General features: G+C 47.9%; 1 protein-coding gene across 3 annotated transcripts in view; it reads left to right on the top strand.

The window, feature by feature from the left end:
* The window catches only part of LOC126548160 (RYamide receptor-like), a 331,757-nt gene that overhangs the window by 274,316 nt on the left and 45,243 nt on the right, over positions 1 to 12,198 (top strand). The gene's annotated exons all lie outside the window — the stretch shown is intronic.

Below are 12,198 nucleotides of genomic sequence, written 5' to 3' on the forward strand. Positions count from 1 at the left end.
TCTTCGTGACATCATTGTGCCTAACTTTACTGCCTTGTTCTTTTTAATTGCGTTTTGGTACTCTGCACTTCTAAGGCTGCGCATAGTGTTCGAAATGCATGTATTATTTAGTTATTTAGTTAGTTAGTTAGTTAGTTAGTTAGTTAGTTAGTTAGTTAGTTAGTTAGTTAGTTAGTTAGTTAGTTAGTTAGTTAGTTAGTTAGTTGAATAGGATGTCAGCGCCTTTAGGTAGTGCTGGTGACTCCGTGGCAAGGAGAGAAAAAGAAGAAGGAAAAAACATGGAAAAGAGTACAAGGAAATACATACCCATTTAATGTTGCGCAGACCAATGAGCCAACCAAGCAGCAGTGTAAAATTAGCAGATTTACTATTTGAAATGCACGGTAGTGATAACGCTATGACGTCTAAACAAAAATGAATGGACATGGTAAATGAAACCGAGATGATGATAATGATGATGATGATGATTATGATAATGATGATGATGAGGGCCTCATATTATGGCTCATACCCACACTGCACCATGTGTTGTTTCCTTTCTTTCTTTTCTTTTTCTTTCTTTTTTTGTGTGTGTGTCTGTGTCGCTGAGCGTCTTTACACACCAAAAGCTCAGTTGTCAGTTTGTTCACTGAGAAACATTCATTACTCGCCAAGTCGCTTTTTTAAAATTTGCTTCGTGTTTTCCTTCTTTTAGTACGTGGGGCAAGTTATCAGGAGTTAAGGTATACGTGGTGAAAATAGCTAGAGGCATAACATTGCCGCACACGGAGGGCTCCTTCAGGCGGTACACCATATCATATTTAGTTTCATTCTGCGTTTCCACTGTTCCAATGTACGGGTACGAAAGCGAAAAGATGAACTACATTAACAACTGTGATATTGCGAAGTTGTAGCTTCATCTCGGCCCACAATAAGTGGGCTTTCCACAAAATGCATATTTGAAGCGTTCAACGCTCGCTTTGTTTCAGCTTCGTCGCCAGGGCAAGGCGTTTCTCTCGAAACATACTTTGAATTCAGGTTCTCAAACTCCGCCACAATCTTTCTTTTCTCCTTTTCTATTTGTGCAGTTTTTTTTTTCTTAAGTTAGTGGTATTGCTGCAAGGACGCATCTGCGCGTTCTCGAGCCTCGTTATCTCCTCTCTTACCACACATTACTTGCGTTCTTTCTTTTTAGCGACCTTTTCGCTCTCGTATTGGACCCTCGTCGCGGCGCACGCGCATTTTTTTTTTTTTTTTTGTATGCGTAAATTATGCACGCGCGCTCGCGGCCGAGCTGCACGCACTCTCCATGCCTAAGGACACGAGGGGCACGGCCGAGGTCTCCCGTTTCGTTCTGACGCGAGCGAGAGCGGAAGAAATCAAACATTAACGCTCGCCCCGACACTCGCGACTTGCATTCCTCGCGGGTGCGTCGGCGGGACACCCGCTCTGTTGTGATAATAATGGCCGCGGTCCCTTTCGCCAAACGCCGGCACGCCCGCAGCCTTCGTTGGACCGACGCATCTCGGAGGAGCCCTTCGAGATACGCCCTTCGCCTGAAGACGTGAAGCCGCGGAAATAATTTCGAAATTACGCTCGTCACGGGCAAAATGAGGCGGGCCGCCAAAGGAAGCGGGTGCTCCTTGTACAACCAGCGGCCCGAATGCACGGAGGGAGGCAGGGAGGGGGTGTCATCAGCTTGCGCTGTTAACTAGCTGAACATCGCATGCAGTGTACAGTAGTAACGTAAATCCCGACGTCGTTCTGACACGCGAGGACAGTCCCGTCCTGTCGCTTCCACGTCACCGACTCACGGTCGCGTCTGTCCGAGATGAACAGGGCGCTCTGAGAGGGAACAAATTCTTAAGGTTCTGTAGTAGTCGCCGTACGTGTGATAGACGCGGTCGCTGTTAATTAATTCACAAATCTGGAGGGTGAATATTTCGGCAGTGTCTCTGTCCGAATGGGTTTAAACATTAGAGGACGGGGTAGTTTCGTTGTCTGCACCCAAAACTCGCTTATATTGTACCCGACGTTCCGAAGCCAGCGCGGCTCCTGTGGCTGCTCCTTTTCTGCATGTGTTAACGTAATGTTGGCAGTACCGTGATACGCTGGTATGTGTGATCGTTAAAATTATCGCCAGAACAAGCGCATCCACGTTTGTGGCGCGCTCAGCGTTTTTCGCGCAATGCGTCTATAACGAGATTGAAGTCACTCGAGGCCATACCCTAAGAAAGAAAAGTCGCGCCAAACACTAACCAAACGCTTTAGTAACTGCTTGTCACAAAGCGACTAAGATTCTAGTAAGAGCGGTTAGTAGTGACGCTGGTTGTTGAATTACTACCACAAGGAGGCAGTGCCTACGACTAACGCATGTATTTGAGGCAGAAAGCTGGGCTAGTTGGTGGTTATTCGTATAAGGGGACATTGCACTAGCGCGTAAAAAAGGACACGGACAGGAACATCAACACTAGCGTTCGGTTTGTCTTTTTTCATGTTCCTGTCCGTGTCCTTTTCTACGCGCTAGTCCAATGTCCCTTATACGAATAACCACCAACTAGCCCAGCTTTCTGTCTTAAATGCATTACTTTCTACATTGGGCCCCGTACTCCCCACTAGCGTTCGGTGTGTCTTATTTCATGTTCCTGTCCGTGTCCTTTTTTACGCGCTAGTGCAATGTCCCTTTATACGACTAACACATGGTAGTCCTGCAGTTACAAACCATATGGGCAGTAGTGGCACCGGTATAGTAGCATTAAGCTAGTGGCTCTCTTTTTCTTTACAAGCGGTGCTCAGATTCCCAGATAATAATTAGGTCGCTTCTGTTCTAAAAGTCGATTTAAATACGTACTCGAAAAAGAAAGGAAAACGAGGACCACATTGCACCGCAGCTTAGTTATATGTTAAACGCCATCAAATAATGGCAGGCAAAGAGCGAGAGAGACAAAAGAAAGGAGAAAGGCAGGGAGGTTAACCAGAAGGGTCGATCCGGTTTGCTACCCTACGCTGGGGAGAGAGGGGATGGGGAGGTAAAGTGATAGCAAAGTAGAGATAAGAGTTATGACAGGAACATTAGGCTGCGTATAATGAATTGTACTGTACAGAGAGAAAGAAGCACGACGTCGCGGGGTTAAATACCGGCCTCGGCGAAGGCAATTTGATGGGGGCAAGAAGCAAAAACGCCCGTGAAAACGTGCATTGGGTGCACGTCAAAGAACCCCAGGTGGTAGAAATTAACCCGGAGTCCCCCACTACGGCGTGCCTCACAATCAGATCGTAGTTTTGGCACGTAACACCCCAAAAGGGATTTTTTTTCAACATAGAGCGAGAGAGAGAGAAAAAAAAATAGTGCAAGACGGGGAGGGTAGCCAGTGTAGACCGGCTGGATACCATGTGACGGGATAGGGTGGTAAAGGGAATTAAAGGTGGTAGAAAAAGACACCATAAAAAAAAACTCAACATGATTGCAATGTGGCGCGCGACAATTTTGCAATGTCTCACTAAGTGCACTCGTCCTCAAAAAAGGCAACACAACGTGTTTAACTTCTTCGGTGCGGACGACGCTCACGACCAATGTCCGACGGTCATAGTTTCCGACAAAGGGCAATTTTGCATTCCCTTGATGCAGGTGAAATCACCCTCCTATAGGTGCACTGAAACTAGGACATTCACAAAGAAGGCGCGCAATTGTCGCCTCGCAGCCATAGTCTTCGCATGTGGGGTTGCCACCCATTCCGATGCGAAATGATTAGGCGTTTGTGATGGCCACGCCGAGCCGCAGGCGGCACAAAAGCGTTTCTTCAGCTCGCGATATCGCTGCAGTGGAAGACGGGGCTATAGATGCAGACACAAACTATGGAGACGAGTGTTTTTGAATTATGCCGAATTCCATTAAGCCAATGTCACTTCTCCTGCTAGTGAGTGAAGCTACATTGGTTCTCGATAGTTGTATGTTACTGTGCAATGAATACCATCATGGGCAGATCAGGCGGCCTTATACGCACGGTAATTTTCACGGATCCGCAATGGTCCGGGATTCATTGACATGCGATGTTGTGTCCTTCTTCGACTGCATGCTAATGAAATATTCTTTTGTGAGCGACTAATTATTCATTAGGCCCGTGATGAAACGGCGACATAAGAGACTGGAGATCTGCCTCGGAGTTACAGAAGATGGGCTATACCTTCGACGGTTCTTGAATTATGAACTCCAAAGCCGCACAAAAAGCGGTGATTTCTGCAACCGTCGATGATGTCAAATGAGGTGGATTGAATTTGATGGATCTCGTGGGAATAAACACAACAGCTGCTGAGCTTGCAAAGCAAACCGAACCATCCTTGTAGACGTGAAGGCGTCCACTGTGTTTCTCATGCAAGATAGTAGTGCGCTCTTTTGCGGGGCTAAAGATAACAACTCGTGTTCTTTTTTCTTCTTTTATACCAAGGACGGTAAGAAGGGCTCGGAGGAGGTGCAGGTACAACAGCGGTAAAGATGGTCTTGCTGCAGGCGTAGAGAAGAATAAACGGCAAAGGGGAATAACGCACCGCATAATACAACGTTCAAGACATGTATACTACACGAGACACTTTTGTAAGAATGGCCTTATGGGCATATTTAGTAGCCATAACCACTAGGGGCGCAGGTTTAACCTGTTCGCACTTATGCATTTGAATAAATAGGCATAGTTATGAACCTATATTTGTACAACGTGCAGTTTGCACATATCTGCGACATAACGCAGCACATAACTATTAATTGAACAAAATGATGAAGCTATAGTTTATCTAAACATTGCATTCAGACCGCAATTGCACAGCATAATTGACCATAGGTGAAAGTTGCATAATAACTGTTATCTGGTCTGTTAAACCTAATAACTGCTTAGTAAAGGCAGCACTTACTGCGCTCGTATCGTACACTTCCTTTTGTTCTTCGTCTGGGTTGCGCGGCCCACCCCTATGGGAATATGTTCAGTCACCAACTCGCCCAGCTTGCTGTGTTAAATCAACTTATTGAAAGTCTGAATTATTGGAAGTGTAGTAAACAACCATAGAAAACCGGTAGTAATGAATGGTAAGTTTAGTGACTACACCTGTCAACTACCTCTTTGATACCTTTTCTTTTTTTTTTCTTTTCTAAGAGCTAGTGCACTCCTTCCAGGTTGCTGGGGTTGTTTTTGGTACCAGACCGGGCGCAAATCGACAAGGGAGGGGAGAGGCCCAGAGCTGTTCGCGTTACTTCTGTTCTTGGTTCTCTGCATCGCCAAGTGGAAATGATACGAATAGACATCCGCTATGTATAGAAAGCAGGGGTTTCAAGGAAACGATTCGGATGGTGGGTCGAGAACAATGCCTATACCCTTCCACAACCCCCTGTCCTTGTACATGCCGAGTGCAAAGTCATCGTGCTATTATCAACTTTGTCGCTGTTATTTTTTATTTTTTTATTCATTCATTTTTTTGTCTTTGTTTCGTAGTATACGCGGCTAACGCTAGATCACCGAAGAAGAGAGAGCCTGAAAGGATCCTTCGACTCGCTCCAGGCTGTTGGATGTCGCAACAGACACACTCTCCCCTCCCACCTTTCAAATAGAGGGGACCTGACGCAGAAAAATAGTCCCGGCCATATAAGAGCACACTTGCATCGCCTAGCTTTCTTCTCGTTTCTTTCCTGCTTTCTGTCGTTGTTGGGTCGGCTACGACAGCTCCAGTTTTCTTCTTTTTTCGTTTTTCGCCCTCGGTTCCGGTTTATCCGAGCGCCAGTTTTGAGCTCCCAATCAAAACGTTACTGTATAGCTGTCAGCGACGAGCGCCATTCTGGACGGCTTGCGACACGCACGCATTCCTTCGGTGATCACCTGCCAGGTCTCTCGCAGTCGTGAACTTGTGTAACGGCGCTCCTACTGCGTCCCACGCGGGCGAAGAAATTGATTCCTGATCAGCGAAGCGAGGCGTCCAACAGGAGCTAAACGAAAGACTCGCTCCGTTACCCGACCTAGATCTACATGTCGCGCTTTCATATTGGTTTCCGCATGCAACTCCGAAATACCCGGTCGCGGGGGATGCAGTCTGCGTTTCTTTTCCTATTATTTTATTTTCTCTCTTTTGTCAACGTGAGCCAGAGTGTTGTGTTTGAGAACGCATATAGGAGCCATCTTTGCAGAAGTTCCACGAAACAAAAAAGGAAAAAAAATGTAAGAGAGGAAAACAAAAGCGAAACTCTGCATTTCTCTGGGGGTGTTATCATACACCGTCCAGCGATGTGCTTTTCAAGGATGTCACGAGCGGCTTTCTCGATTTCGCACAGGGGATCCATGCGAAAGAGAGAGAGAGAGAGAGAGAGCTGGCTTGGGGTGAGAGGTGAGAGTTTCGCAACGACATTGTTCGCGCGCACGTCAGAGATGAAACCCATTTCAAAAAAAAGGAATACCCACCTCAACTACACCATACATTTGACGGGCAACCAAAAAACAACGATCAACCCTTAAGTGCAACCTGAAAAGTGACTTCCATTTTCTCGAAATCTGCGTGTGCCGCATTTAATGGCTGAAATATTAGCTCTTGGCGTTGAGCGATAAAGCTGCTGGAAAATGCACGTGCTGCAGTTTTCTTTTTCTTTTCTTTTTCACAAAACCTACTTACTGGACAGCGGGACTCTCACGGAGCGAGGCTTGTAGTTTTATGGTAAGACTTGTGCTCTACATGTATGTGTGTCAATTGTGGCTCGATATTTCGCAAGGCCGATGGATCCGAGAAAACAAGTGCCGTGCTTCCACTGTGGGACCAACCACTACGGGAATTCGCTTCTTTAGTGTCAAACATACGAGCAAAGCTTTGAGACAGTAAGAGTTTGTGCTACAAAGTGCGAATTCATGCTACGCGTTGCTTTCTTTCCACGGTCAGCGAGATTCGCTGCTGTACTGATGTTAACTTTCTTTCAGAAGTCAGTGAAGAAAATCATGCAGAAGGTAGTTTGCGGTTTGAACAGCTTTTCGAACCCAATTAATACATACATACATACATATATATATATATATATATATATATATATATATTTCCATTTTGTCTATTTTGTGCCCGGCACCCTCGTGTTGCTTTGGTCACCATCGTGTAAAATTGACCTTTGTGAGAAACTGCTTTCCTGTTATACAGGCCCATATCGCGTGCTCCGCCAAGTGACCGATGTCACCTATGAAATTGTTATAGCCACGCCCACTACGTCCTCCGCTGTGACAACCAGTGACATTGTCCACGTCGCCCGACTCAAGCCCCACAACCCTCCACCCGCCTTTGATATTTAACAGCACCGTGACGGCGCTTTTGCCGCCGGGGGGTAGTATTCCGATAGTATCGGGAGAGATATCGTTCCGACGCAGAAACTCGGTACGGTCGTCGGTGAATAGGAGTAGCATCGCCAGTAAGAATCCGATGCTTGACCGCGAGCGTCTGGCCTAAAGGGCGATCGTCGAAGTCGAAAATATCTCTGTAGGCCGATAATACTCGATAAAGGTCTTCAGCCTGCGCAGAAGACAGGTCCGTCGCAACCATTTTCTGTATCTTGGGATCGGCGGCCGAGGCTGGCACGAGAGGCCTGCTAAGCTCGCAAGAAGGATCGGTTGATAAATTTGCCACGTGATGGTCGCCGAGACAATCAACGTTGGCAAGGCAAAATACCTTGTGGTAGAATTTGCTTCGCCAATCCAAAGTTAAAGATAGGCATGAAAGTGCGGTTCGCAGTAATAGTAAGTATACTGTGAGGCACGGTAACGTCATACTGTAGTGGAATGTCGCGCAGAGGAGTAACGAGGTACTCGCCATCAGGGACTGGTGGGGAAGACAAGGGTTCAATATAGGCTATTGATTTTGGCGGCAGGCAAATAAAGCCAGTGGGGCGTAGGCGGCACTGGGATGCGTCAGAAGGTTCCGCGAGAATCGGTAACTCAAGGCGAAGGGCAGAGCAGTCAATAAGAGCAGAATGCGCGGAGAGAAAATCGAGGCCGAGAATGAGGTCGTGGGGGCAGTGAGCAATCACGGTGAAGAGGACAGGAGTGTGGCGGCCGGCGATGCTAACACGTGCCGTACACATGCCGATGATAGGCACAGTACCGCCATCCGCAACGCGGACGACGCGTGCCGACGCTGGGGTGAGGAGCTTGTTCAGTCGTCGTCGGAAGGCAGCACTCATAATAGAAAGATGTGCCCCTGTGTCGATAAGTGCCGTGACAGGATATCCATCAACGTCAACGTCAAGAAGGTTTTGGTTCGTGTTTAACGTGAGCAGAGGATTTGAGGGCAGTGTCGACAACGCAGCTTCACCTCCAGAAGCTGCAGTGCCTAGTTTTCCGGCTGGGCCCGGGAGGTGATAGGCGGCGAAGAGAAGCGGCGGGGTTGGGGCGAACGGGACTGACGGCGTCGAGGTGAGGGCGAGCGGCTGTAGTGAAGGTTCGGAGCAGGAGCATCAGCGGCAGTGGGTTCATGGCGGGTGGCATAGGGAACAGTAGGTCCAAAGGTGCGGGAGTAAGTGGCGGCGTATGTCCGAGGAGGCGGAGGCCATCGGTCGCGGCAGTGACGAGCGACGTGGCCGATGCGACAGCAGTGAAAGCAGATTGGTCTGTCATCAGGGGTACGCCAATCGGACGGGTTGCGGCGAGATGTGGCGGAAAATGACTCTCGGGGACGAGGAGGGCCGGTGGAGAACTGGGGAACGCTGGGTTGAGATGTTGAACACACGGAGTTCAGACCCATGTTCTCAAATTCTTGTCGGACTACGGCCTGAATCATGGCAATCGTGGTTGCTGGCGGATCGGGAGGCGTCGTGGAGAAAGCTGGCGAACAGGCGGCCTCAAGCTCGCGGCGAACAATACGGGTGACGTCGTCACAGGTGGTGGCCTGACGCGATCGAGCCTCACATGTCGACGTAGCAGCGGTGTTGGGTAGCCGCGTGATGCGGTGTGTGATACGACGGCTCTTGGCTTGTTCAAGGCGACGGCATTCTTTAATGATGGCGTCGATTGTCGAGACATTGCCGAAAACAAGCAAATTGAAAGCGTCGTCGGCGATGCCTTTTAGGACATGTGACACTTTATCTGATTCAGAAATAGCATCGTCAGCTTTGCGGCATAGAGCCAAGACGTCGAAGATGTAGGAAACGTACGGCTCTGTAGATGTCTGAACGCGAGACGCAAGAGCCTTTCTCGCGGCAACCTTGCGGCCAATGGGGTCGCCGAACAGTTCCCGTAGCTTTTCTTTGAAAGAGTCCCAACTGCTGATCTCTTCGTCATGCGTCTGGTACCACACGCGTGGCGTGCCGCCAAGATAAAAGATGACATTGGCGAGCACAATGGTTGGGTCCCACCTGTTATTAGCGCTGGCATGTTGATCTAGCTTGAGCCATTCGTCAACGTCCTGTCCCTCCATGCCAGAGAACACACCAGGGTCGCGATGTTGGGCGACCGTGACGACGGGAGCAGTCGGACCAGCCGAGGCCGTTGCAGAGGCGGGCTCGTCACCGGGAGGCATGGTGACAAGCTCGACGTACCGACCACTCCGGAGTTCCGTCGCGAGGACGGGGATCGCTGACCTCCACCAGAATGTTACGTGTAGAAAGACAGACAAAAGAGGCTACTTACAGACTATTTACACTAGACTGGAGCCAGAGCGCCAGGCCGACATTCACTCGCGCCAAAGGCACAGACCCACTTGGTCGTCGTTCTCACGGCGGCTCGTCTCTCGGGTATCTACCGATAATATCATAATAATAATATATATATATAAACTTTAATAAGAGTTGCACCTTGAAGAAACTTCGTGTAGCCTCGAGGAATTGTTCACTGAAATGACGGCCTTATATGAGCATTCGCATTGACAAGACCTCACAGTAATCCGCAGTGGTTGCTTAGTTGCTACGGTGTTGGGCTGCTAAACACCAGGTCGCGGGGTCGAATCCCGGCCACGGCGGCTGCATTTCGGTGGGGGCGAAATGCGAAAACACCCGTGTACTTAGATTTAGGTGCACGTTAAAGAACCCCAGGCGGTCCAAATTTCCGTAGTACCCCACTACGGCGTTCCTTATGATCAGAAAGTGGTTTTGGCACGTAAAACCCCATAACTTATTTTTTAAGACCACGAAGTCGTTGACAGTTCAATTTCACAGCCTGAGTATTATCGCACCACGAAGAATCTGGCGTTTCTCGGTGGTGTAATCTTCCTTCGTGTAACTGTCGTGTACTTCGTTTCGCCAATACTGCTTTGCCTTTCCGGAGAAACTGCAGCACCTCTCTCTCTTTTTGTGAGTCCGAGTATAAACGCTGCGTATAGCTACTGTGAAAACAATCTCGTGGCAAAAAATAAAAACGAAATAAACAGGCTGGGAAGCGACCCACGTGTAGAGATAAGGAAAAGCCGTTGCGTTCAAGAAAGTGTACCACTACTAAATGAGTCGAGTTGGCAATCCGTATGTCTGCACAAAAAAATAACAGAAAAAGAAAACCATCAGATTTCAGTGTGCCCTTATGATCTGTGAATTAGTAAGCGCCGTTGAACACCAGCTGCTGCCTAGAGGATGTGTTCGAATAGGTCTTCTTCTGCAGCTACTGCAGTACGAAGTTCGCTTTTCACATCTTCAGTGGCTTTCTTGATGACCGACGCTGGAATTCTGCGGCAGACGTCCGTTATCCTTGCCTTGAGCTCACCTGACGTCGTCGTCTCGATAGTGGAAACACGATCTTTCACATAACCCCAAAAAAAAGAAATCAATTGGAGAGAGGTCCGGTGACCTAGCCGGCCAATTTACAGGCCCGTGCCTTCCACTCTATTGCGCATCAATAGTCGCATCCAGCCAGTTTCGTGCTCGGCTGCTGCTGTGTGCTGGTGCTTCATCTTGCTAATACCACAGAAGTGGAAGACGTGACAGCGGGAATTCGCTGAGAAACTCATCCACCACTTCTTCAAGGACTCAGTGTGTGATCGAAGAAGATGGGACTGATTATAGCACCGGCGTAAATTCTGCACCACGCATTGAACGACCACTGGTACTGGTGCCGAGTACGATTTACCCAGTGTGGATTGGAGTCACTCCAATAGTGTCTATTATGCAAATTAACCTGGGCGATTCTGCAAAGGTTGCATTCATCTGTGCACATAAATTTGCTCAAGAATCCGGTGGCTCATCGGCTTTTGTGAGGACCCAATTCAGGAAATGTAGACGATTCTACTGGTGCCTATCTTCCAAGCATTGGTGCAGGTTAAGGTGGTACGAGTGAAAGGCTGAGTTAGAATCCTCCGAACTGATATCTTGGAAATTGGTACCTGGGCAGCCACGGTCAGCACGCTAGCATGAGGGTTTGAGGCCATAAATGCTAGAACATCCACGCGTAGGCCAGGACTCATAGATGGAGTCCTCCGCCGCTGTTTGCGGAAGCTGCCAGTTTGTCTCAGGTTTCCATAATTTCTGATGATAGTCGATGCGCTTAGTCTACTGCAACACTTCCATGACTGACATATGTACTTGCAGCCTTCCTCTTGTTGCCATTTGCAGCTCCCAAGGCGACGATCACGTTTTCCTTCTGCTCATTAGAGAAAGACACGGCGACTGGGACGAAACAAAACGCACCTTTAAACCTTTGCAGTGACGTTGTCAATTCGATTTTGTGGTGATAGGTTTTGTGAAAAAAAAGAGATAAAAAAAACATCCCTGCATTTTATCTACGCTAAGACAACAGCTATCAAAGATTGTTTCAAACTAACACCAAACGCGATGTGTTACTTCGGCCAGCGCGCTGCAGATAAGGCTCGATTACAATGTTTTTCTTTATTTCATTAATTTCGTTCTGACTAACGCAGACTGGGCCTGTTCGAGGGCGCTGCTTTATTGTGCGGGTGGGAGCGCAGTCAAGTGATGTTTTTCATATTTCGCGGGGTTTATTTATCAGTCGGACAAAGATAGTACGCAATTAGTACGTCGCTGAAAATACCGCAATTAGATGTGCCTTGGCTGTAACTATACAAATGCCTTATTAACGCTTTGATAATTAGGATATATAGGACGTCTTAAGTTATACAATTAACTACAATTACTTAAATAAATCTCAGTAACGAAAATATTAATGGCGGAAACGATATGCACTAGGTTTACTTCGAGAAATGCAATTGCACTTCTTTTAAATCTTGGTGCATCATAGTTAATTGGGACACCCTGTATATATATTTATGTTCTCTGCA

Source organism: Dermacentor andersoni, chromosome 1 (genome assembly GCF_023375885.2).
Source record: "Dermacentor andersoni chromosome 1, qqDerAnde1_hic_scaffold, whole genome shotgun sequence".
NCBI classification, from domain to species: Eukaryota; Metazoa; Arthropoda; class Arachnida; order Ixodida; family Ixodidae; genus Dermacentor; species Dermacentor andersoni.